Here is a 24,322-nt window from a genome sequence, read left to right on the forward strand (position 1 = left end):
TGCCAGAGTATTGGTCGTATGGGTATCCTAGCCTATTGGTTTTACAGGTCTGCTGGAGTATTGGTTTTATAGGTCAATTGTTTACTGGTCGTATAGGTTATGGTTTTATCGGTCCTATAGCATCTGATAAAACAGATAGGTCTGTAATGCTAGTACACTCATAGCTGTCAATAATCTGATAGACCTACAAAACCAGTAGGCTTCCTATTGGTTTTGTAGGCCCTATGGAATATTGGTCTCATCGAGTACCTGCGTGTGTTTACCTCTCCGCGGACACCTGAAGGGAGAGGGCAGCTATGTTCCATTTTCTCGGGATGAGTTACGCAACAGGTGCATGTATGCACATTTTATTCCACAATGACAGCGGCAACGCATACTGGCACATAATCCAAACATTGACTGCATCCAGGTAGCCCTCGATTCCAAGATCGCGGACTTCGGCCCGATGATGTAGTCTCTCCAATACTAAGGCACCTGAAAGAAATAAAAAAATGCGGTACAGCTTGAAAAATAAGCGATTTCATGAGCGCGACACCAACACGACTTCAAAAAATCGGCGCACATATATACCGGCAACCGCGGTTGCGCGCGTATTCATGCGGGACAGATAGGGGACGCGCCGCCATTATTGAACGCCGAGGTAGCTGCTTGCGCCTCACCACAGGTTCTGCCACTTGAACACAGTGCGCATGAAATTCAAAAACAGATTAACGCTAAAAAGTTCCATCAATACTTTCAAGAAATCGTGCCGACAACTTTCAAACTCGGCGCTGCGTTATATCACACCGTGCGATTCAAATTCATTTGTTGGCGTGCAGGCAACGGCATTCTACAACGCAAAGCCACATCATACACTGACAAAGTATAAACGTCAGCCCGAAGTTGCAAGTGATGCACACGCACCTGATCAAAAGCTTAATGTGTGCTGGAACGTTGATATCCTCGAGAAGCACCCCGAAAAACGGCGAAAACTTATAAACACAGGGCACCGACCGAACTGCGAACTGCCGCCAGCGCCAATGCCAGGGTTGCCAGGTCCAAAAATCGAAAAGTCGCAACAAAAATGGGAAAAGTAGCCAGAAAGTAGCCAACCAGAGGAAGAGCAATAAAAAGTAGCCAAAGAGGAGCCACGGGGCAATGCATGGGGCAGTAAATAGAGCGCTCACTGCAAAAAGACAACCAAAAACATTCGTTTAATAGTCGTTTTATTCCAACGTTCGTGAAGAAACAAATGCCAGTTGCGTCTTATAGCAACTAAATCACCTAGAAAAGATTTCTGAAAAAAAAAAAAAGCTGGCTGCGCAAGACTGCGATATTATATAAACAGACATAAAACTAAACTGACCAGATAAACACACATGTTATCAGAAACTTATCTGTGATGATTAGAAACAGTATAAGATGCATAAAATTATGCCCACGAAAATGTAAGTATAAAATGTTAGTGGAGTTAGACATCTCTGACAATGGCTACAAAAGGAGAACACGACGAAAGGAAACTGCAACCACTCAGGTGCGATGTTCAGGCCTGCCGTAAATAGTTGACTTGACCTTCTCAATCATGGTTTGGGTTTATCAAGGATACGGCCAATGTGCAGGGGGTGTTCACATGATCACACACCCTTCTTTTTGATCATGACTACTAGGCGTTGGACGGGAACCTTCGGTTTCTCAAGTATAATATTACATTATTGAGAGGCGTTTACCTTGCCTAGAGATATAGAAAGCATTCTTTCATAGGTATACCGAGTATATTCGTAAGCTTCCTTGACACCAGTGCCTAATAATGTTCGGCGAATTTCGGTCAATTAATGGTTGTCCGCTCTCCTTGATCGCATTGAAAGTGCGCAACTGTTTTATTTTGTGAACAAAGTATAAGTGCAAAAGCCACTTTCACACTGATGAGACAAACCTATGGACGGAAGATGCACTCATGATTAATTTATTGTCAGCGGGTGCACGCTAAATAAGACCTACTGCACGCAAATATGCACGGGCAAAGAAAAACATTTCGAAGCAGTTCGTGGTAAGCCTATAGTTAGTGTGTTAGCTCTGTTGTGATTTTTATCTAAGTTTGGCTAGCTAGCATAATGCTTTTACATTTGCCCTTAGTTTGTCATCTATAATGCAAAGTTTGGCTTTAAGTGCAGTTGAATAATTAGCACTAATTAATTTAGTTCGATAACAACCAAACTCATTTGCACTCAACCTAAGCTTTCGAAAGGTATATGACGATGCTATAATGCAAAGCGTGGTTTTGATTGCATATAGCTCACTAACGGTATGGATTGCTAATTCAGAGCATTTGGAGACATCCTAAGCTTTTCAACGGTACATGACTTGATCGTCTAGCTCAAAGTTTGGTGTTATACAAAATTAAATAATTAACGCAGATTAATGAGGATTGCTAACTACCACAGTGCCATTATACTTGACCTAAGCTTTCCAACGGTATATGACTCGATGCTGCAGCGCAAATTTGGGTTTCAAGTGCGGTTTACTAAACATCATTTAATTTCGTCCGTAGTTGGTCAAAATAAGTGTATATAATTAACCAATGATCCAAACTCAAGGTTTATCACGTGACATATACTCTGCTTAGCCAAGATAGCTTGAAAGTAGCGAAATAGACTAAGCGGCCGCTTTGACTTTCTCTGATCTTAAAGTTCAAAGCACCAGCCTGGGTCGTTTTCTCATTTTGCGAAGTTTTACCGCGGTGACGGAGTTCACGCTCAAAAAAAAATAAAAACAAAAAAAAAGAGAAAACCAAACACAGGCAGTCAGAGGCAGTACTAGATCCTGGAGCGCAGACCTGGCCCAAAAATGCGCGCTTCACTGACTGCTGCGGCCGGACGACGGGCGCCAGGGAGAAAAAGCGTGTCGTGCGCAGAGCTCGCAGCAGAGGAAAGCGCGGCGCGGAGGAGAGAGGAGAGTGTCGCCACTTTCAAATTATCGAGGGGTTTTAGTGAATGGATGTTATGAGCGTCCCCTTTGAAACAGGGTGGGGACAGTCGTCACCATGCAGAGTTGGTTGTATTGCAGCGCTACCGTTGATAGATTCGCTATCTGTCTATCTATAAAAACGACAATCCTGAACAGCGCGCAAACGGGCTCGTTGGAACAGGCGAAACTTTTTCAAAGTAGCCAGAAAGTAGCCAAGTAGCCAACCTAAAATTTTTGTCGCCAGGCGGCTCATAAAGTAGCCAATTTGGCGTAAAGTAGCCAAATCTGGCAACCCTGGCCAATGCCTCTACGGAGCTGCGCATGCGCGCCCAGAGGAGAGGTGGAAAGGAGGATGAGAGAGGCCAGCACGGGAACGCTTGCGCGGGAGTAGGAATGAGAGAAAGGAAACCTACCTCTCCGCTGCGAAGCACCGCCGGCATCGCGCTACCGCGGCGGCAGCTCGAGCCGTACTCGTCGCGTGCTCGATGTCGACTCCTCTCGCTTCGGCGGCGGTTGCAGTTGCTTGGACGCGCGCCTTTCAATCCATTTCACCACCCTGCTCGGCACATGTAGGTGATTGTGACTCAGCTGGGCCCCGACAGAACCGTGCTATATCCGCGTGCTTTCCCATCTCCATTCAGTGATCCAGTAGCAACAGCGTCGCGCGTCTTGCGGCTCCAACCGTACGTAGTTTGTTGAGACCTCGCGCAGAATTAAGTGAGAATATTTTGTGTCGCGGCGTTCTCAATTGTTATTGCGGCTAATATTGTACGTTACGGCAGCACTCAATAAACGGGATGAATGCGTGAGTTTTGGGGATGCGTCCGAGATGGAAAAGGAAACAATGAAAAAGACCTAAAATCTCCAACTGACTGATCCTGCATGTAAGACGTAAGACCCATAAACAAAGGCATACTGATGTATCAGACACATTAACCAATATGTAGTGGTCTATAAGACAAGCATGTATCAGCCATAAGGTGTATGGGCTTCTGCACTGGTCTGATACTTTTCTTATACAACCCACAGATAAACCTATGAAACCAATACTATTGCCTATAGGACAAATATGTACCAGTCTATAAGATTTATGAGTTTCTGTATAAGTCCCATAGAAATGCAGATACAACACATAGAATACCTACAGAACCAACACCGATTCTTATAGAACCAACAACGCTCCCTATTGGTCTTTTTTGCTAGGGGACCAAGTAGTAGTTCGAACGAATCATCGAGGTACGAATTAACAAGCTTTTAGTATAGTTATCAAGTGGTTCATCCCTATGCCCCTAAGGCACCGCAAAAGAAACCATCGCGTTTCTCCTCATAAAGTCAAGTTTCCCCGGGAGCGCGCCTCGTATTTTTGCTCGCTGGCTTTTTTTGATGCTTCGCCCCGCTGCATTTATGCACTGCAGGAAAGCATGTGTGGCGAGGGGATGCCGCTGATCAGTTTCTCACGTCGCTAGCGCTCGTTAGAATTATGTCCAGTTGATCGCAAAGTTGTTAGGGTTTATTTACAGAGCGATTCTGCACCTTAGCCTGATGTGCTAAGTAACAGATGGTGAGCTTCTTCTTCTTTCTCTATCCCGGAGAGCCTCTTTTTGCACTTCCTTCTCCTCTTCTGTGCGCATGCCTGACATTTCCCCCTTCGCAGACGAAGCCCCTGGGCTTTCAGAGTCCCGAGCGAGAGTGGCAGCGCTTCATTCTTGCGACATGAACTACCTGTGTTTTCCGAGAGGGGCGACCGTGGGAACATTGGCGAGACACGACGTAATTCAACTCGTTGATGCGTTTGAGCACAATAAAGGGGCCTGTGTAGTGCGACAACAGCTTCTGGGACAAACCACGCTTGCGGAGAGGTGTCCAGAGCCACACTAAGTCGCCGGGAAGGTAGGAGACATCCTGATGCCCATGATCGTAGCTCTGCTTAGAGCGGTCCTGCGAGGCCAGAGTGCGTAATCGGGCGACCCGACGAGCCTCTTCAGCGCGGCAGAGGGTGCTCGAAACAGACGGCTCGGTGTCGAGAGACAACGGCAAAATGGTGTCAAGAGTACGTCGAGGCGGACGGGCGTAGAGGAGGAAAAATGGACTATAAGAAGTTGTCTCATGCTTTGAGGTGTTATAGGCGTAAGTAATGAAAGGAAGCACGTCATCCCAGTTCTTGTGCCGCGAGTCAACATACATCGCAAGCATGTTTGTCAGTGTCCGGTTTGTACGTTCGACGAGGCCATTTGTCTGGGGATGGTACGGCGTAGAGTGACGCAACTGGCAAGTACAATAGCGCAGAAGCTGTTCCACAACATCTGCCGTAAACTGGCGGCCTCGGTCACCGATAATTACACGAGGAGGTCCATGACGGAGGACGACAGCGTGAAGAAGAAAGAACGAGACGTCAGCGGCGGTGGCGGAAGGGATGGCGGCAGTTTCACAGTAACGCGTGAGATGATCAACGCACACGATGACCCAGCGATTGCCTTTGGACGAGCGGGGAAACGGGCCTATGAGGTCAACACCCACTTGCTCATATGGTGTGGTCGGTGGTGTCACCGGATGTAAGTGGCCCGGCGGAGAAGTCGTGGGGAGCTTGAACCGCTGGAACTGCACGCTGGAGTTCACGTAACGCTGAGTCGTTCGACGCATATTTGGCCAGTAGAAACGTTCCTTAATGCGCGTAAGAGTCCTGGCAAACCCCAACCCAGGTAGCACAAAGTGGGCTATGAAGGGGGGCCCCTGGTGGGTCCGATGTAGGCAATGCAGGACAGCCCCTGTGGGCTCAATGTGGGTGCTGCAAGAGGGGCCGACGTAGGCCAGAAGGGGGCTGTCGACAAAGCCCCGATGGGCCCCACTAGGGACCGTTGCAGGCAGCCCTTGCGGGGCTGCCCACATTTTTCCCGCATCGCCAAAAGGGCACATCCCGCCAACTCTCCACGATGGTCCTACTTTGGACAGATTCGAGCAGCCGCTCTGGATGAACATTTATTTTTTTTTATTTCGGTTAGCCCCTCAGATAATGACATAGGATCGATGCGGTTTCTATAGCGCAAACCGCACTTGGGCTTGCCCACATTATTCTCATAGGGGTCTGACGCAGGAAATTGATGGGAAGCCCCTGTCCAAGTTTTCCCAATCATTAATTATGCACATAATTAAGTAATTATTTTATGCATGTCTGCCCTTTCTAAACAGCCACAATATTAAATTTTACTATAATTCATTGCACCAATCTAGCCTAAATGGCTTCGTGTACATCTTGTTCAGGCTATGGAGATGTGTGTTCTGAACAGTAATATTGTGCCAAGTGTTGCAGGCTATACACAGCAACCACATTAGGAGCAACAGTTAGCAATCAGTAGGTTTTAGTATTTTAGCGCAATTTGCATCAGCGCGAGAACTATAGCCACGTAATATTTCTTACCGACTAAACATGGCAACAGCTGTTATACAAATCATCTATAATAGTAATTTAGGGCAACATATAATACAAATAAAGGTTGGAAGGAATCATTACAGAACTGCACGCACGCCTTCTAGCCCCATTGCGGCCGATGTGGGACCTACAGCGGTTTTGTGTGGGCAGCCCCAATTGGGCTGGGTGTTGTTTTTGAATCTAAAGCCCACTTTCTGTTGCACGTGCCTTCAAATTCCCCACAAGGGACCGATTTTGGCATCATGCGGGCCGGCCCGCCTTCCAGCCCCATTACGGCCCATGTGGGATATAAAGCAGTTTTGTGCCGGCAGCCCCAATTGGGCTGGGTGTTGTTTTTGAACCTAGAGCCCACCTGCGGTTGCACGTTCCTTCAAATTTCCCACAAAGGACCAATTTTGGTACCATGCGGGCACGCCCGCCTTCCAGCCTTATTATAGCCTATGTGGGACCTACAGCGGTTTAGCTAAAGCTGCCTCATTTGGGCTTCACGAGGGCTTGCCCAAATTGAGCTCGTATTTATATTTCACCTGCCCTCAAGTAACCTACAAGGGGCCGATTGGGGCAGCATGTGGGCATGTCCGTTTTTTTGCCGCACTACGGCCGATGTAGGTCCCACAAAGATTTTATGAGGGCGGCCTAATTTGGGATCTATGAGGGCTTTCCCATAAAGAGCCCACATTTAGGTTGGATTGCCCTTAAATATCCGACAAAGGACCCTTGCGGTCTGGATGCAGGAATGTGCTCTGTATTAGCCCGAGCAACGCCGCTACGGGACCCATGCAGAAGGAACAGGGGCAAGCCTAAATGGGGCTTGCCCACATTTGCCCCATCGGGGACCGATGCAGGTTTTATGGTGGTTGCCTCAGCCCAACTTGCCTATATCGGACCTACTGTGGCCCCACATTCTGTGCTACCTGGGAAGTGCCCAGCTGTAACGTCATCGTGCATAGAGTGTAGAACAGAGGAATAGAGGCTAGCCGGAACGACTAGCAGAAAGCGTGCACCGCCAGACGAGTAATTTTTTCGATACAGCAAACCATCGCGAATGCAGAAAGGGTTCGCAGATGCCGGATCACGAGCTTTTTAAAAAAGTGCTACCAAGTCTTGATCTTTTCGTTGTTCTCGCTGGAAAGTGGCAAGATCCGGAAATTGTACGGAAACGGCGGCAAGATAGTCGTCAAAGTTGTCATCGCAGAGGGTAGTTGCGAGAGGCAGCCTCGAGAGGCAGTCAGCGTCAGCGTGTTGGCGGCCACTTTTGTACGACACTGTAAAGTTGAACTCCTGAAGACGTAATGCCCAGCGGGCCAACCGACCGCAGGGGTCGCGTAGATTCACCAGCCAGCAAAATGACTGTAAAGGAACGTCCATAAAGGTACGAGCGAAACCGCTGTACGCCAAAAACGACGGCAAGGCACTCTTGCTCTGTCACGGTATAGTTGCGTTCAGACTTGCTAAGGGCGCGACTTGCGTAAGCGACAACGTGTTGGTTTCCGTCATGCCGTTGTATGAGCACAGTACCCACGCCGATGCCACTTGCGTCAGTGTGGAGTTCAGTGGGAGCTGTCGGGCTGAAATGACGCAGTATGGGCCGCGAAGGTAAGAAGAAACTTGAGCTGGCGAAACGCAGAATCACATTCAGGAGTCGACTTGAAAGGAATATCTTTCTGCAAGAGGCATGTGAGGGGGTAGGCTACGTCAGCAAACTTAGGGACGAAGCGTCGAAAGTAAGAGCAAAGTCCCAGGAAGCTCCTGAGTTCTTTCACAGACTTGGGCTCTTTGACGCAGCTGACAGCTTCAATCTTCTGTGGGTCAGGCCTAACACCGTCTTTGTCAACCAAATGCCCAAGCACAACGATCTGGCGTTCACCGAAGCGGCACTTCTTAGAGTTCGGCACGAGACCCGCTTTCTCCATGCAGTTAAGGACCACAGCTAAACGGCTGTTATGCTCGGCGAAGGTCCTCCCAAAAATCACTACGTCATCTAGGTAACACATGCAAATTTGCCACTTCAGACCACGCAAAACAGTGTCCATAAATCTTTCAAATGTAGCCGGAGCGTTGCATAGGCCGAAAGGCATCACGTTAAATTCATATAACCCATCGGGAGTCACGAATGCCGTCTTCTCCTTGTCTTTCGGATGCAACGGTATCTGCCAGTATCCGGACCGTAAATCAACAGATGAAAAGTAGGAAGCTGAATAGAGGCAGTCAATGGCATCATCAACACGTGGGAGCGGGTAAACATCCTTCTTGGTGACAGTATTGAGGCGGCGATAGTCGACACAAAATCGCCAGGTGCCATCTTTCTTTTTCACGAGAATCACAGGGGCGGCCCATGGGCTAGATGATTCCTGAATGATTCCTCTTTGCATCATATCACGGACCTGTTCGTCAATTATCTTACGTTCTGAAGGTGAAACACGGTATGGTGTCTGTCTAATCGGGTGTGCAGATCCAGTGTCGATCATGTGATGGGTGCGGGAAGGCGGAATCGGTGGTGGCTGATCTCGAGCAAAGTCGAACACGTCCGCATGTTTCATAAGAACCTCCATTAATATTCGCTGGTCGTTGGTGGGTAGCGATTCATTTATCATAGACTTAAACTGGGAATCAGCATGATCGGGACGTATAGTTGAACGAGCAACGCCGTCATTGAACGCGGCGATGTGCATAGAAAGGCGTTCTTCAAAGTCGGCGAGTTTCAAACCACGCGGCAATACGGCAGGTTCATTGGTGTGGTTGACAGTCCAAAGCGTGGTACGACCCTCGTTCACTCGAACAACGCTGCGGGGCACCAACACACTCTTTTTGGCACCGGAAAGGGAAGTGGGTTCCACCAGAGCGTCGAAGGCATTGGGAACCGCACCCGAAGACACAACTGGGACGAAGATGGCGGACATCGCCGGAATGACGGTATCTTCGAAGACAGAAAACACTTGGACCGCCCGCGGCGATTCTTCTATGAGGGCCGATCGAAGGCTGGGGCTTATTGATATCTCGCCACTGTTGAAGTCGAGAGTTGCGCCACTGCTGTAAAAAGTCAACTCCTAGAATAACGTCGTGCGTATAGCGAGGGAGCACCGTAAATTCAGTTCTAAACTCGTGTCCAGCCATCGCTACATTTACATAACAAATATCAAGCGGAACCAACGATTCTCCCCCTACACCTCGAAATATGACAGTTCTATCCCAGCCAAACATAATTTTGCGGCCGAGACGGTTCTTAAAATCTAAGCTCATCACGGAAACTGTAGCACCAGTATCCACTAAAGCCATAACACAAACACCATCCACTAACACTTCCAAGCGGTTCTTCAGCATAACGACCGGTAGAGGAATTGGCAATATCGATGACCTGGCGACCGCACCTCCATCGGCCGCACGCCGCACACGCTAGTTTCCCGGTGGCGCAGAAGAACGGCGGGGAGAAGGCGATTGTCGGGAGCGGCGGGCAGGAGGAGTCAGGCTGCGATCAGAAACTGGCGAGTCGTTGCGTGGTGGTACGTAGCGGTAGGAGCCCGAAGGAGGAGGATAGGTCGGGTCATGGACTTCTGGGCTCACAGTAGAACGGCGATTTGTCCATTGGCGCTGGTAGCGTGATGCCGGGTTCCGGCGGCGGCAGATTCTGGATATGTGGCCAAGCATACCACAGCGGTAACAGACGGGTGGTTCACGAGCACGGTCCAAATAATAGCCCTCGGTAACAGGATCGCAGCGATCAGCAAAGTCCAGCCGCTGGGGTTGTTGCGGAGGAGGTGGCGCCCTGTAGTGGGTACGAGCTGGGGGAGCAGGGCCATATGAGTCGTTTCGGTGGTCACGGACGGGAGGAGGAGCGGTAGAACGCCAAGAAGAGCGCTGGATGGGAGCTGCCTGCAGGGAGCAGCTATCACAGGGGATTGCACTGCGGTTCACATCTTGATGGCGGGAAAGCTCATCACGGACAATTTGGCGAATCATCTCTGCCAAATTCGGAGGCTCATGTGAATGCTCGTGAGAATCCACGCTTGCAACAGTGGTCACGTTAGGCAGACGGCCGAATTTCGGGGTTATGCGACGCAACTTTAAAGTTTCGAAAGTACGACAGTGCTTGATCACGGCCGCGGGAGCATCTAAGTTTTCTTTTGTAATTAAAAAGTTATATACATCCACCGCGATGCCCTTTAAGAGGTGGCCAACTCTGTCTTCGTCAGATATGCTCGGATTGACCGCTTTGCAGAGTTTTAGGACCTCTTCTATGTACATTGTACATGTTTCACCAGGCCCTTGGGCTCGCTGGAATAAAGTCTGCTCAGCACATTTCCGTTTTGCCGTGGTATCCCCGAAACAATTTCGAAGCTCCTCTTCAAAACGATCCCAGCTCGTTAGAGACGCTTCATGGTTCTCAAACCATGTCAGGGCTGTGGAGTCTAAGAAAAAAACATTTGCCAGCATTACAGTAGCATCCCAGCGATTGTACTTGCTCACCCGCTGGTAATTGGTGAGCCACTCATCCACATCTTCGCCAGCCTTGCCAGAAAAGGTCCGCGGCTCACGGTAATGCAGCCATACGGGTGCTGCTGGACCTGGCTGCCGTGCGTCGCCGTCCTGGATCATTGTGGTGGTCAAAGGGGGAAGCCCAGCGAGTCGTCGGCTCGAACGCGGTAGAGAGGAATCCGTGGTGATCTTTGCAGCACCTCCACCACACTGTTAGGGTTTATTTACAGAGCGATTCTGCACCTTAGCCTGATGTGCTAAGTAACAGATGGTGAGCTTCTTCTTCTTTCTCTATCCCGGAGAGCCTCTTTTTGCACTTCCTTCTCCTCTTCTGTGCGCATGCCTGACAATATTATACGACCACAGTTTATCAAAATTTCGAACGTAGTAACCGGGAAATTGTGTTTTCCGATAACGTAATAACCGAGAGACAGATAGTGTAACTCTATGGGGGATGTTTTACACCCGCGATTTTGTACGTATTAAACGAGAAATCATATGACCCGGGAACGTATCAAAAGTTCTGCTGTACATCCACTTCAGGGCAATTGACTCTCCTATATCTCTTAAATCAATGTGGTTTGTGCCAGCTCATTGCAACATGCACAAATGCCACTGACAGCTGCTTTTACATGTGTTTCAAACCTTAATGTGGCCTGGTTTGGCTTGCCCATGACTCCCAGTAGGCCATTTCAGTACAGGTGGCTGGGCTGCTGAGTTTGGCCCCACATGTTATACCTCCTTGTTGGCAACTTCTTTGGTGATTTTGGAAACATCTTTTGTGCTATACTGCTATCTACTTCAAAGTAACTTAGTTATCAAAATAAAAATGCTTCCCATTTAAATGTCACCCAAACTAACCAATCTACCCCCTCAATGACAGTATCGATTTCCTAGTTTCTTTTTGTGCATACGCATGGAATTCAATAAACAATAACACAGTGGAGAAGCATGGTTTGTTGTAACAATCATGTATTTAAAGTTGTTCAGCACAGCTTTTCCCTCTTTCTAGATGGTTTACGCATTGCTGCATGCATTTAGACATTTTTAAAATTAAAACCAGCAAATGTCGAGCACTGTTGGTTTCACTAGATTCAGGGCAAATTTATTTAAAGCTGAGCACTTGCCCTAATTGTACTCTCATATGGGCTCAGTGACCAGCTTCAAAAAATTGTTTGCTTAACCTAAGCCTAACGAAATAAGCAGTGATTGACTTTACAGGGTTCTAACAATAGCAATGAAAATAATCTAAGCCTACAAATTTTCTACATATAGAGGCCACAGTCAGAACTGGGCATGGTCTTACTGATTGGTTTCCGATCGAGAAAGGAGTGAGGCAAGGCTGCATACTGTCGCCCTGCCTATTTAACCTATATGCAGAGTGCATCATGAGGAAGGCCGGTCTGGACGAGTCTTCAGCTGGAGTGAAGATTGCTGGAAAACGTATCAACAACCTTAGATATGCGGATGATACCACTTTAATGGCAGAAAGTGAAGTGGAACTCAAGAGACTTCTGATGCGCGTACAAGAAGAGAGTGAGAAGTTTGGGCTTAAACTGAACATTAAACAGACAAAGATCATGGCGTCTTGCCCTATCAAGTCCTGGAGCATCAATGGACAAGAAGTGGAAGCTGTGACACATTTTCTCTTCTTGGGCTCCAAGATTACCTCGGAAGGAGACTGCAGCCATGAAATTAGGAGACGCCTGCTTCTGGGAAAGAGAGCAATGGTTAGCCTTGACCGCCTAGTAAAGAGCAGAGACATTAGTCTGCCAACCAAGATCCGTATAACTCGTGCTATGGTCTTTCCAGTTGTGATGTATGGATGCGAGAGTTGGACTGTGAAAAAGGCTGACCGCCGAAGAATTGACGCATTTGAATTGTGGTGTTGGCGAAGACTCTTGAGAGTTCCTTGGACTGCCAGAAGGTCAAATCAGTCGATATTGTCGACCATAAACCCTGACTGCTCATTGGAGGGTCAAATTCTAAAGTTAAAGCTCAGCTACTTTGGTCATCTGATGAGAAGAGAGGAGTCGCTGGAGAAAGATTTGATGTTGGGAAAGGTTGAGGGTCACCGGAGAAGGGGTAGGCAGCGAACGCGATGGTTAGATGGCATCCTCGAGGCACTGCAGATGAAGTTATGTGATGTTAGAAAGATGGTGAAAGACCGGAAAGCGTGGCGTGACATGGTCCATAGGGTCACGAAGAGTCGGACACAACTGAACGACTGAACTGACAAAATTAATAACAGCAGATATATCTGCATACTAAAAAGAAAGCTCTTTCCAGGAAATTTTCTACATATATATATATTTTTTTTGACGGAGCATTAACAGCTAGAGTTACAAAATGTTGTTTTATCTCACTGTACGCAGAGCACCTGGATATAAAATCTTTGTCCACTTTAGCATGTACATGCATAGATGTTTGTTAGATAGTAACGTTGGCATAGCCCTTCTTGTATTTCGCGAGTTACCGATTGTGGCTGCTATACCCATTATTTTGAAATGTTTTTGGTACGGCGAGGTGGTGTGTGAAATTATCGAAGCTTATCACATATCAGCATGCAAGATGATAGTTGCATCACCATGACTTAATTCTACTCTTTTAGATAGAAGGAACTGTTTCCTTTTGTACTAGTGCTAGTGCCTTCCAGCCTTTTCTTTTTTGCCCAGCCTTCATTTGGTTGTGCCTGTTTCGGATGTGCATGCTTGGTTAGTTTTCGTGGGATATCGACTGAATAAACCACATTAGTCCACTTGCTGTGTGTGCCTTATCAATTCTCTGTTCACCTTTTTAGTGACGTATTGAGAATATATACTAAGTGACCCGAACGAGAACTCTCCACCAGTGATGACAGCCACTGATCAAAATTAAGTGAAACCTGTCCCCATGACGTGAAAAGTTTTACCATCCTGTAGTTTAAAATAGGCTGTATTACTCCGTCCAAGTACATTTGGCTTTATATACGGCCAAACACAACTTTGTTGTCAGATTGTTCCTGCCTCAGAGTTGTAACCCCGTGCCGCTATTTGTAATAATGCTAATGCTCTGCAATCGCATGAAGTGCTCACAGTGATGTTTAAAATAAGAAAATTAACCTAGAACCTACCGCTCGTCATTGCAGTCAGTCATGATGTTAATTTTCGAAACTATGCTTTCCTGCTTGCCTTACAAGTGCTGATTACAGATTAAGAGGCTACTCCGGAGTGAAGTATTTCATAGAAAATTAGCTCGGCATTTTCAGAGGAAGCTTACTAAAACCTTTGGATGCAGTGTGCACAGTACTGATAAAAATATTACTGCTTATTGTTATTTTTTCACCACTTGGGTTGGCCTAATGCTGGATTGTAAAACCAACTTTGCCACTATTTCTGATTTAACTTTGTCACAGCAGCACATTTGAAAAGAATCCAGAAATTCTTGTATATATATATATATTTTTTATTCAATGCTTTACGGTTGTTGCAGTGTAGTGTCATGAACACTTGTGATGATAGAAGCGTTGGTGTATTTTGCTGTGTAACCACCTTAAACTATAACATCACTTTCCGAACTCTGTTGCTAGTGGGTTGTTAGGAAAAATTTAGACAAATCAGTGAAGCAGATCTTCAAGTTATATAAGAATGTGGTTTGCATATGTAGCAGCAACTTCACATCAGCCACCATGTTTAAATCTAGAAGCACAGCAGAAACAAGCACTTTTTTATAAGCCACCTATCTCCACCTGCTTCAAAAGCTGGCGGAAGCTTCGACTTGGACTCTGTCATGGCACCTGTGATGTCACATGAAACACAGTAATTACAGACTTGTTTGTGGACTTGTGATAATCATATTGGAAATAAATAAATAAATTCTGTTGTAGCACTGAATCCACAAAACTGAACTGAAATAACAAATAAAGTGTTCGATATCCTGAACATCCAAGGACCTTCCCTTAGGAACAAATTTATTCAGACTCAAACCTGCCAGCCAAATCCTAAAGCCAGGATATGAAACTAGACTAAAATTTGCCTTCCAATTCACTTCCATGGAGACCCATGAAAAAGGGCTAGTGCGGGAAGATCAAGCAGTCAGTAAAATTTCAAGTTCAAAAAAAAAAAAAAAAAAAAAAGAAACCAGCACCTAACCAGTCAGGCAGCACTTATGGAATCGTTACATACACAGCCCCACAAAAGCAAAGGCCAGAGAGGAGCTCCATGCCATTGCAGCTCAACAAGCACAGAGCATCGCTGTCAATGTCTATAGCTCGATGGAAATGTTGTTGTAATGCCCACTCAGGTACTTGTTACCCATCCAAATTTATAATCACTGAGGGTATACATACCACGGTGGGGGGAGGCAAATTTATGAACTCTGAATAAAAGTGGAATTAAAACTGAACAAAAGCTGTATCCTCCGTAACTTAACGAAGTTTCTGTGTTTCTTTTTTTTTTTCAGATTCACAACTACTGCCCCTTTTCTTCTATCCTCTTGATAAAGGCAATGGGCAGGTATCAGCAGAATATAAGTAAAACTTTTTGCCAAAGGCAATGTATACAATACCAAATGAATGTAACGAATGGCAGTGTAAATGCAGATGGGGTTCTGTAGTTACTAAGCACATTTAGTCACACAGCGTCGTAAAATGCTACGAAGACCTGAACTCCAAAACCTTACCTAAGGAAATCTTTATTGTACTGAGGCCACATCATATTAATTTGAAAGTTTCCTTTCTAAGGACACCATCAATAAAGATTTCCTTTATGCTTCCTTAGCATAAGACAGCTCAAAGCTACCTTCATCCACTCTTGTGACCTAGATGAGCACTTCACCTCAGTGCTACTCCAAGTGACGCTCGCTTGTACAGGTGCACCACCACCTCTTGCTCCTGTTGACAGGTGGCCAGACACAAGTCCAGTGTGGCCACAGTTGGAAGAAAATAACAGTACAGACAAGCAGCATGTGTGTTGGTAGAGCAACTTAAGTTCGGCGCTCTCCTCTAGCAATTTTTTATGCCGAGTAAGTACACAAAATTGGAAGCGTCCACAGGTCTTTATATTACCACTTCAACTTAAAACTGTGCGCCTAACTCTTTTCTAGTGACAAAGGTGTTCGTGTAAAACTTATGAAAGTTGCCCTTGCACCCAGATGTGTGGGATTAGTTCCTGTCACGAAAGTGCTATTTTGTAATGATGGGTGAGGGGAGCTTGCAGAGTATGCTTGCTTCATCCATCAATGATTTTCAGTAAGGAGGCATGAATGCTTCATCATGCAAGGTTAGGAAATGAACAAATGGAAAGGAAGGGTTCAGAGTTTGGGCCAGAGTTCCCTGCTGTGCTTTTAAAATTAGCCAAACACAGACAAGTGTGACCTTAGAACTGTCTTCCCTCATCACTTGTGTGCCTGAAGCATGTGGGATTCATAGCTTCCGTACTTCATAAACTGCGCCATGCATATATATTGCACATGTATGCCTTTTCCTAGGAGTGAACTTCCATGTGCACCTCTTAACTATTTAATACCTTCCATGTTGCAAAGGCAAATGCAGCATTTGAACTGTTTCTCACTTGTGTCCCAGCAAATGGTACTGACAGGTGTCTATGCCCGCAAAGAATGATGTTTTACTTGAATACGCACTGTGGCGACACAAGTGGCACTTGAATGGTTCCTCACTCACGCATCTTAGGAAGTGGCATTGAAAAGTCCCTACCACTGCAGAAGCCACCGAATGCTTACTACGCCCAATTTTCTGCTCTCCGGAATGAGTCTGCAGGTGCTTCTCGCACTCGCAATATTTGACTGCCTTTTCTTCACAGTGGCCTTTGATGCATCTATTCCTTTATGCCTGCAATATGAAGGTAGTAAAAGCTTACTCAAGTGTACCTGCTGTTCTGAGCAACATCCCTTCCACCAACTTGCAGAAAAATATTAATGGCTCTCCACATCAGCCCTAAGTGTTGTAGAGCCACCTTCTCCCAAACCTGAACAAAAAGATGGTGCAGTGCTGGTTCCTGCTCTCGCAGCGATAGTGTGTAAAGAGCATTAATAAATATTTAGTTGCCAATACCAATTGCTTAGACAGGACTGTGGTAGCCATACCACAGGAAGCAATACTCTCTGTATTCCAAACAAGCATGGAAGATTTTTCTTCCTAAAGAACACACGGTCACTACTAGTGTCAAGCAGCATTTGCAGTGATGTTGACATTCAGCTAGATTAACCCCTTTTGAAGCACGAAAGGTTTTACAATGAAAGCTACTATAGAATTATTGCAGCCATACAGCCTCGCAATCTTGGAATTTACAGCAACAGCCATAAGATGCTAACTGCACCAAGTGAGTTAAATTCTAATCAACTTAATAGAATTAAAATGGCAATTAAGTTAAATTAGACTTTCCAAGATCGGCGGGTGCCAAAGTGGAGAGAGGCAATATTCTCCATGTGGATGGGAGAGGAGGGAGGTGTTGGAAGGCAGCTGCCATGGGAAGAACCCACAGGATGGCGACCATGAACAGGAGGTTCTGAAGAAGACAGAGGCATGAGCAATGAAGACCACCTGGCAGGCACGTGCGATTATTTATTAGGTCTCAATTTCATACAAATGATAAAACTCCAATAACAATCATTACAGAAGCTGAAAAGCATTCTTTTGAGCAATTGGGAACAGTGGTGGTGTTGTAAAAAAACAAAAAAGGGGGGGGGGGGGGGGGGGGGGGGGGCGAAGTGCCGTTAGCCAGGGTATTAAACAGAGATTCACTGGTGGAATGGCTTGAAGCATTCTACACACAATGGAACTTGGCATATTGCACACAAGAACCTTGTGCGGACCTCTTTTTCTACCGTCGAACACCACCTACACCGTCGTCGTGTTGCAGATCGCTGAGGATGGTGATCTTTACCGACGAACCTCACATCTTCAGGTACACCTACCAGCTGCCGCCCAGTAGCTTTACCACTCTTATGGTTTCTGTATGCCGTTGCCTCTGGCTTCTTGAAAATTTGTCCATTGATGAGTCCCCGACCCAGACAGAATCGAAACATCAAATATGTCATTTCTTGATGTGCACAGAGTTGCAAAAAAGCATTTACCACTGCTGAGTCCAGCAAATAGTAGAATATTTGGTGCCATTCTTTCATGGAATCCTGACCAGCTGGGTAGGCACTGAGCCTTTGATCAAACCTATATACACCACCGATCCAAGTGTAGTATTCGGAGACGGCCTTCGGGCATGTGACTCCAACTAAGACTCCACTTGAAAGCCTTCGGCTTACTTCTACTGTGGCCTCTGGGTTGTGAAAGTTAGACATCACATAAACACACTTGGTGTCCTTCCATTGATATGCTGTTACTGCTCCTTTTGACCTCCAAATGTATTCGCCTTTTCTGAGCGTGTCACTCCTTAGCACGTTCGGAAGGTCTTTGCAACTCACTTGCACAGTACCTGTTGCCAGAATTCCTGTTTCTGCAAGCATTTCAAGGAGACGAGTTGTTGTGAAGTAACTGTCCAAGTATACCTGCGTGCCTTCCCGCATGTCTTTAGATAATGACAGAACAATATGCTCTCCAAGGGTTAGGTCAGCAGGCTGGGAACTATCCGTACTTTCAAACATCTGCAAGCGCAGGAGATAGCCCGTTTCAGAATCAGCCCAGCGCCACACTTTACAATAATGCTTGACGGGCTTTGTATGCATGTACTGCTTCAATGAAAAGCATCTCTTGAAGGGAATCATACTTCTGTCTATGGACTGATGGGCTGAAGGAGTGTAGTGACGTGTAAAACGCTCGTTTAATGCATTCACAAGTGGACGAACTCTTCCAGTGCAGTCGTAGCCTTCTTCCTCCTTGTTTTTCAGCTGTGAAAGGTCAACAATGTGCAGACAGTTTAAGAGAGCTTGGAATCTCTCGAACGTCATCACTTTTGATATTTCTTCAACGTTAAAAAACTTGTCAGTGCTCCAGTACAAGTGCATGTGGTGGGATGGATTTACACTCATTAAGATAACAATGCCTAGCAAGGCTTCGAGTTCTTCTTTTGTGGTGTCATACCATCCTGGCTCCTCCTTGTCCTTTGCATACTTGTTTGTCTGAGTTACAAGCATCTTTAATACCTCACTATCAAAATACAAACAAAAGGCTTCTTTAGCACTCACGAGTTTTTCGGGGCAATACGATGGATCCCATGCTTTTGGCACATCAATGATCCGAGAAGGAAGTTCACTCGTCCAGCTCAAGGATGAGGCACCGTAATCTTCATCTAGTTCCATCAAGGCTAGGTCACATGTCTCCTTTTTCAAAGATTTTCTTTGCTGGCGTGTCCGCTTCCGCTTTGGTGAAACACAGCTATAGCATGGGTCACTACAGCAGGCGTCATCTTCCTCTGCTAACTCTACAGTGAATTCTTCTTCACTTGAGCTATCGCCATCATCCTCGCTCAACTCCTGGTCAGCCAATTCGAACAAGCCGTCCACAGTCTCATCTTGCATAAGGTGCCAGCCTGAAAAGTGCACATTTCTTACATTGCACTAAATATTTCACATCTACATCAGGACCACATTGATGCATGTATATTATAAATCAGGAAAAAAAACACACACATTACAGTGCAATTCATAAGAACGATATTAAGAAAACCGGAAAATCCAATCATTATAACTAATTAGCGTCATATCTGGACCGACAAAAGAAGAAAGGAAGCCAAAAAAAGACACAATTTTCCATGCATGTAGGTTTATCTATTTACATACGATGAGTTAATCAGGTCGAGCAACGCGAGTCCCTGTAAAGAACACTGAACACTTTATTCATCATCATCATCATCATCAGCCTGATTATACCCACTGCAGGGCGAAGGCCTCTCCCATATTTCTCCACTTAACCCGGTTCTGTGCTAGCTGCATCCACTTGACCCCTGCGAACTTCTTAATCTCATCCGCCCACCTAACTTTCTGCCACCCCCTGCTACGCTTTCCTTCCCTTGGAATCCAGTTTGTTACCCTCAGCGACCATCGGTTATCCTCTCTTCGCACTACATGTTCTGCCCATGTCCATTCCTTCTTCTTAATTTCTACTAGAATGTCGGTAACTTGAGTTATTTCTCTGACCCACCCTGCACGCTTTCTATCTGTTAATGTTACCCCTACCATTTTTCGTTACATAGCCCTCTGGGTTGTCCTCAACTTAAGTAGAACTCTCTTGGTTAGCCTCCACGTTTCAGCCCCATAGGTGAGTACAGGCAAGATGCAACTGTTGTATACTTTTCTCTTGAGCGATACCACTTTATTACAGGATACATAAATAGCCATAAAATCATGCTTTAAAAAGCTGGAAATTTGTGCTAGCTTGAGTGGCAGCTGCAGTTTGACAATTTCTGTGCAAGTCCTTTTGCATATACAAAACCGATCAGCAACTAGATGGACTGAAGACATTGGAGCCAGGGCGGTGTTGTGGCTGTCATCACTGTTACCACTGCCGTCATCAGAAATCTCGACGAATTAGCTCTTTCACCTCGAGCCTAGCACTCAGCTAGCGCCTCTATGATTGATACCATCTTTCACAAGTGCGCAATTAGATGATGGCGATAATATCGGACCCTTTGCTGGTGGATTCCTCCCTCCAGTGACTGCAGTGATGATAGCGCTTATTTCCTATGGCCGCACATAGCGTCCCCCATCGAATTTCTCCACACCGCTCTGTTCACGACACTTACGCCAAGTTTTCGCATCATTCTCTTCAAAGTGTTTTTTTTTTCTAACTTTCAAATTCTCGTGGTAAACATCTTATGGGCAGCTAGAATTCTGTCGCTGTACCCAATATGCAGCCAATAATCATATTGCTTATATGGCTTATTTTTACATTAGGGCACTGAAACATGAAAAAAATCATAAGAATTTTATTATTATATGCGATCTATCAATATATCCGGTATTGTTATAACTGGATTTCACTGTATCCGGGAAAATTTACGAACCAAACTGCTTGGTTTTTGAAAAAAAAAAAATTGAACTATTGAATGAGGTGCAGAGGCATTTATTGACTCTTTCACTTCATAAAAATGCTGATTAGTATTTCTTAGCATAAGGTATGAACTGCTCCTTTTTTAGTGCTTGAAGAATTTATAAACATTGCATTGTTTTTAGCGTGTAAGGTATTTGACAGCTCGTCCAGCCCGCTGATGACAATGGCAGGCCGTAATTGCTAGCTCGTAATCGCATGCTCTGCCCCCTCGCACCATTGCAGTGTGGAGAAGCCATCACAATGGCTGGCTGTCACCGTGTTTTTTGCTTCTTATGCTTTCTTTCCCTGACAAGGTCAGCTCATATGTAAGTACATACCGTATCTACTCGCGTAAATGAACTCACTTTTTCTTTAACTAAAGAGTTTACATCTGTTTTGAAGAATTCATAACAGGGGAGAAAAAAAAATAGATCAGCAGCGTGGATCTATTAGCACTTTCCTGCCCACAAGAAAAATGGCAGTTTTTGGGCAGTGTATATAATATTTTCTTTTGCAGTTACCAGAACATGCTCGATGCTAAAGTGTATGGGATTAAATTTTAGAGGAGGAAACTCTCTTTTTAAAGGTAATGGTCTCACCCAACATATACCCATGAGGAAATGAAAAAAAAAATTGTTTTCATAGAAAACTTGCAACTAAGAAGAAAAAAGTTATAAATATATCAATGTTTTTTTTTTTTCCACAAGATGACACAAGGACCTGAGCATGACATCAATAAATATCGACATGTCATGTACAGAATATTTCAAGTTACGCAGAAAACTTCAATCCCTGCTGAAAGTCGTACCAACAGGCAAAGCAATGCCCAGGTTGAGATGCAGCGGTCACGTAACGCAAAATATGACTCAAAATGTTACGGCAATCAGGAAATGGTCACTCCTGAAAGGCGTTGACACCCTACAGATAAAAACTGTGACCACAGAACAGGCAGGATATCTTGAGGCAAAGCAGCCGCAAAACAATTTGAAAAAGGAAGTGAAGCTTATTGGCAGATGCCTGCTGGCATTCCGGATCTGATTGACACTGTTTCACTCTCTGTGCTAAAATCTGAAATTCCGAAGCTGTCTTCTATGTCACCGCTCTTATCATTGCCCAAAACCTTGTCCTTAAATGCATGAGGCTCGAAATAAACACCATTTCCATGGGGCAACAGTGATGTGCCGCCGACGCCATTTTGTTAGCAAACAGAAAAATGAAAAAGGAGCACTTTGAAAGCAGGAAGGCTCAGTTTTTTTTTTTACCATCATCAGCAGACTTTTGACGGGTACAGACGTGGGCAGGAAAGTGCTAACTGCATGCATTAACACCCAGCCTAGGGCCCACCTTTTTTTGTCCAAAATAGCATTTACACAGTTGCAAGTTCACCTGTATATTAAATTTGAAAAAACAAAATGGGGAGGGGGAGCATCTGGAATGTTACCATGTCACACACTGATAACTACCAAGTGCAAAGGCATGGTAGTCACCAGTTTAACTAATGTTATCCCTGCAATGCTGCTAGCCTTATAAACCCATCTGATCAGGTGATGGATGGTGGTGGTTGTATCAATTAATAAGCTGCTGGGTTTAACCTTGCATTCATGGCATCGCCACATGCTCAGCCTGTGTCACAGAGTGTAAACAAACTCCTAGCATTGACCAGGATGTCAGCATGCCCCAAGTATTTCATATGCAGCCTTGCTAATGTGCACCTATTAACTAGCAGACACTACCATAAACACTCTGTGTTAGCAGTCTTGTCTAGATACAGATTCAATTTCCTTTGGGTGTGCAGTATATAACACTTTCCTATCCATGAGAAAAGTGGTAGGTTTTGGATGGTGTAACTAAAGTTTGTTTTTCATTTAACACAGCATGCTGCATACTTAAGCATAACAAATCAAAATTTTAGAGAAGAAACTTCTCTCGCAAATGATACTGGTCTCAATCAACATGTTTGCCGAAAAGGCTACGAAAAAGATTTTGACACAAAGAAATTGTAATTAAAAAATGTGTAGACGCTTTTTCACACAAGTAGAAAATAAAGAAAATTAAAAAATATGTTTTCGGCAGGAAGAAGTTATGCATTATATCAGTAAATAGTATCAACATTTTATGAACGGACTATGTGAGATTTGTGAAATCATGTTGTCCTTAGTGAATACAGTAATAGCGAGCAAAGCCATGACGAGTCCGAAATTCTCGACACTCCCTCACCCTTATGTCGAGACACCTGACGGTCTCGTAGTATAAATGACTAGCTGTGGGTATGTCTTCCTTCTCAAAAGATGACACGCTGCAGATAAGAACTGTGAACTTTAGAACAGGCAGGATATCTTTAAATCAGTGCACGGCAGCCGTGAAACAATTCAGAGGAGAAGACAAAATTATCAGTGGATGCCTGTTCGTGTTCTGAGTTTGTGTCTATGCTAAAATCTGATCAACAGAAGTTGTCTTTTGTGTCGCTGCTACTGCCATCCTTTTCAATCTTGTCCCTATATATATCAGGCTTCAAGGAAACATGACTTTTTCCATAGAGCAGCAGTGTGATGCTGTGAAAACCATGCACGTGGCGTGACCAGGCTTACCATGCCTTAAATTAAAAAGAAAACTGAAAATGAGAGAATAGTTCCTCTGTTGCTCACTGGATGGCTCTAGCTATCCAGGAGCACTTGAAAAGCGGGAAATAAATAATATCTGAAGCCATTGATAGTAAGCTAGCGATAGGAAATGTGTGACCAGCAAAGTGCTAATTAAAATATGAGTGTCTGGTACCTTTTTCCTCTATGAAAACTTGCTCAGTTTGTGTAAGCGTAGAAATCTTCACCGGGGGGCACTGCGTCGACTTGGACAGGTTGAACAGCTCTGTTGACCGAGCAGCGTCTTGAGCGATGTATTGGGTCGATGAATCGTCCTGGAGGGTGTGGGTAACTCATTAGCATTGCACCATCAACACCAAAAGCTACAGAAATCGGACCATTGGGGATGAAATAAATATTCACACTTTGTTTAGAGCCACGATACATAAGCAGAAAAACCATATTTTACACCATGATGCACACACATATGCATAAAAACAGCTGTAAACATTCAGTCCTTACAACACATCCATGTCCCATGCCGTTCCGGATAACCACATACATTCCGCATATTCTGCATACTGCAATATGTTTCACTACATTACCCAATAAGCTTCACTAATGCCATACCTAGTAGTGATACAGATTCAAATCACACCATTGGGTCACACAGCAAGGGTGAGAACTGTGCCAAACGACATTGCCATTTTGCCAACATACCTTTGCCAGCACCATGACAGCCTGCCACTAACATTATGAACCACTGCCGCACAAATAAATATGTGTGATGCAACATCTGTAACATGCGTTTGGGAGCAGAAGTGCACAGCTTGCTACCGCAGCTGTACCTACTGGCTTCTGCACCAAGCGTTAGTTGTGAGGGCCAAATGTACCAACCTATATAAAGATGATAAAGGTCATCTG

Source organism: Amblyomma maculatum, chromosome 9 (assembly GCF_055883805.1).
Source record: "Amblyomma maculatum isolate TAMU_Amacu chromosome 9, ASM5588380v1, whole genome shotgun sequence".
NCBI lineage: Eukaryota > Metazoa > Arthropoda > Arachnida > Ixodida > Ixodidae > Amblyomma > Amblyomma maculatum.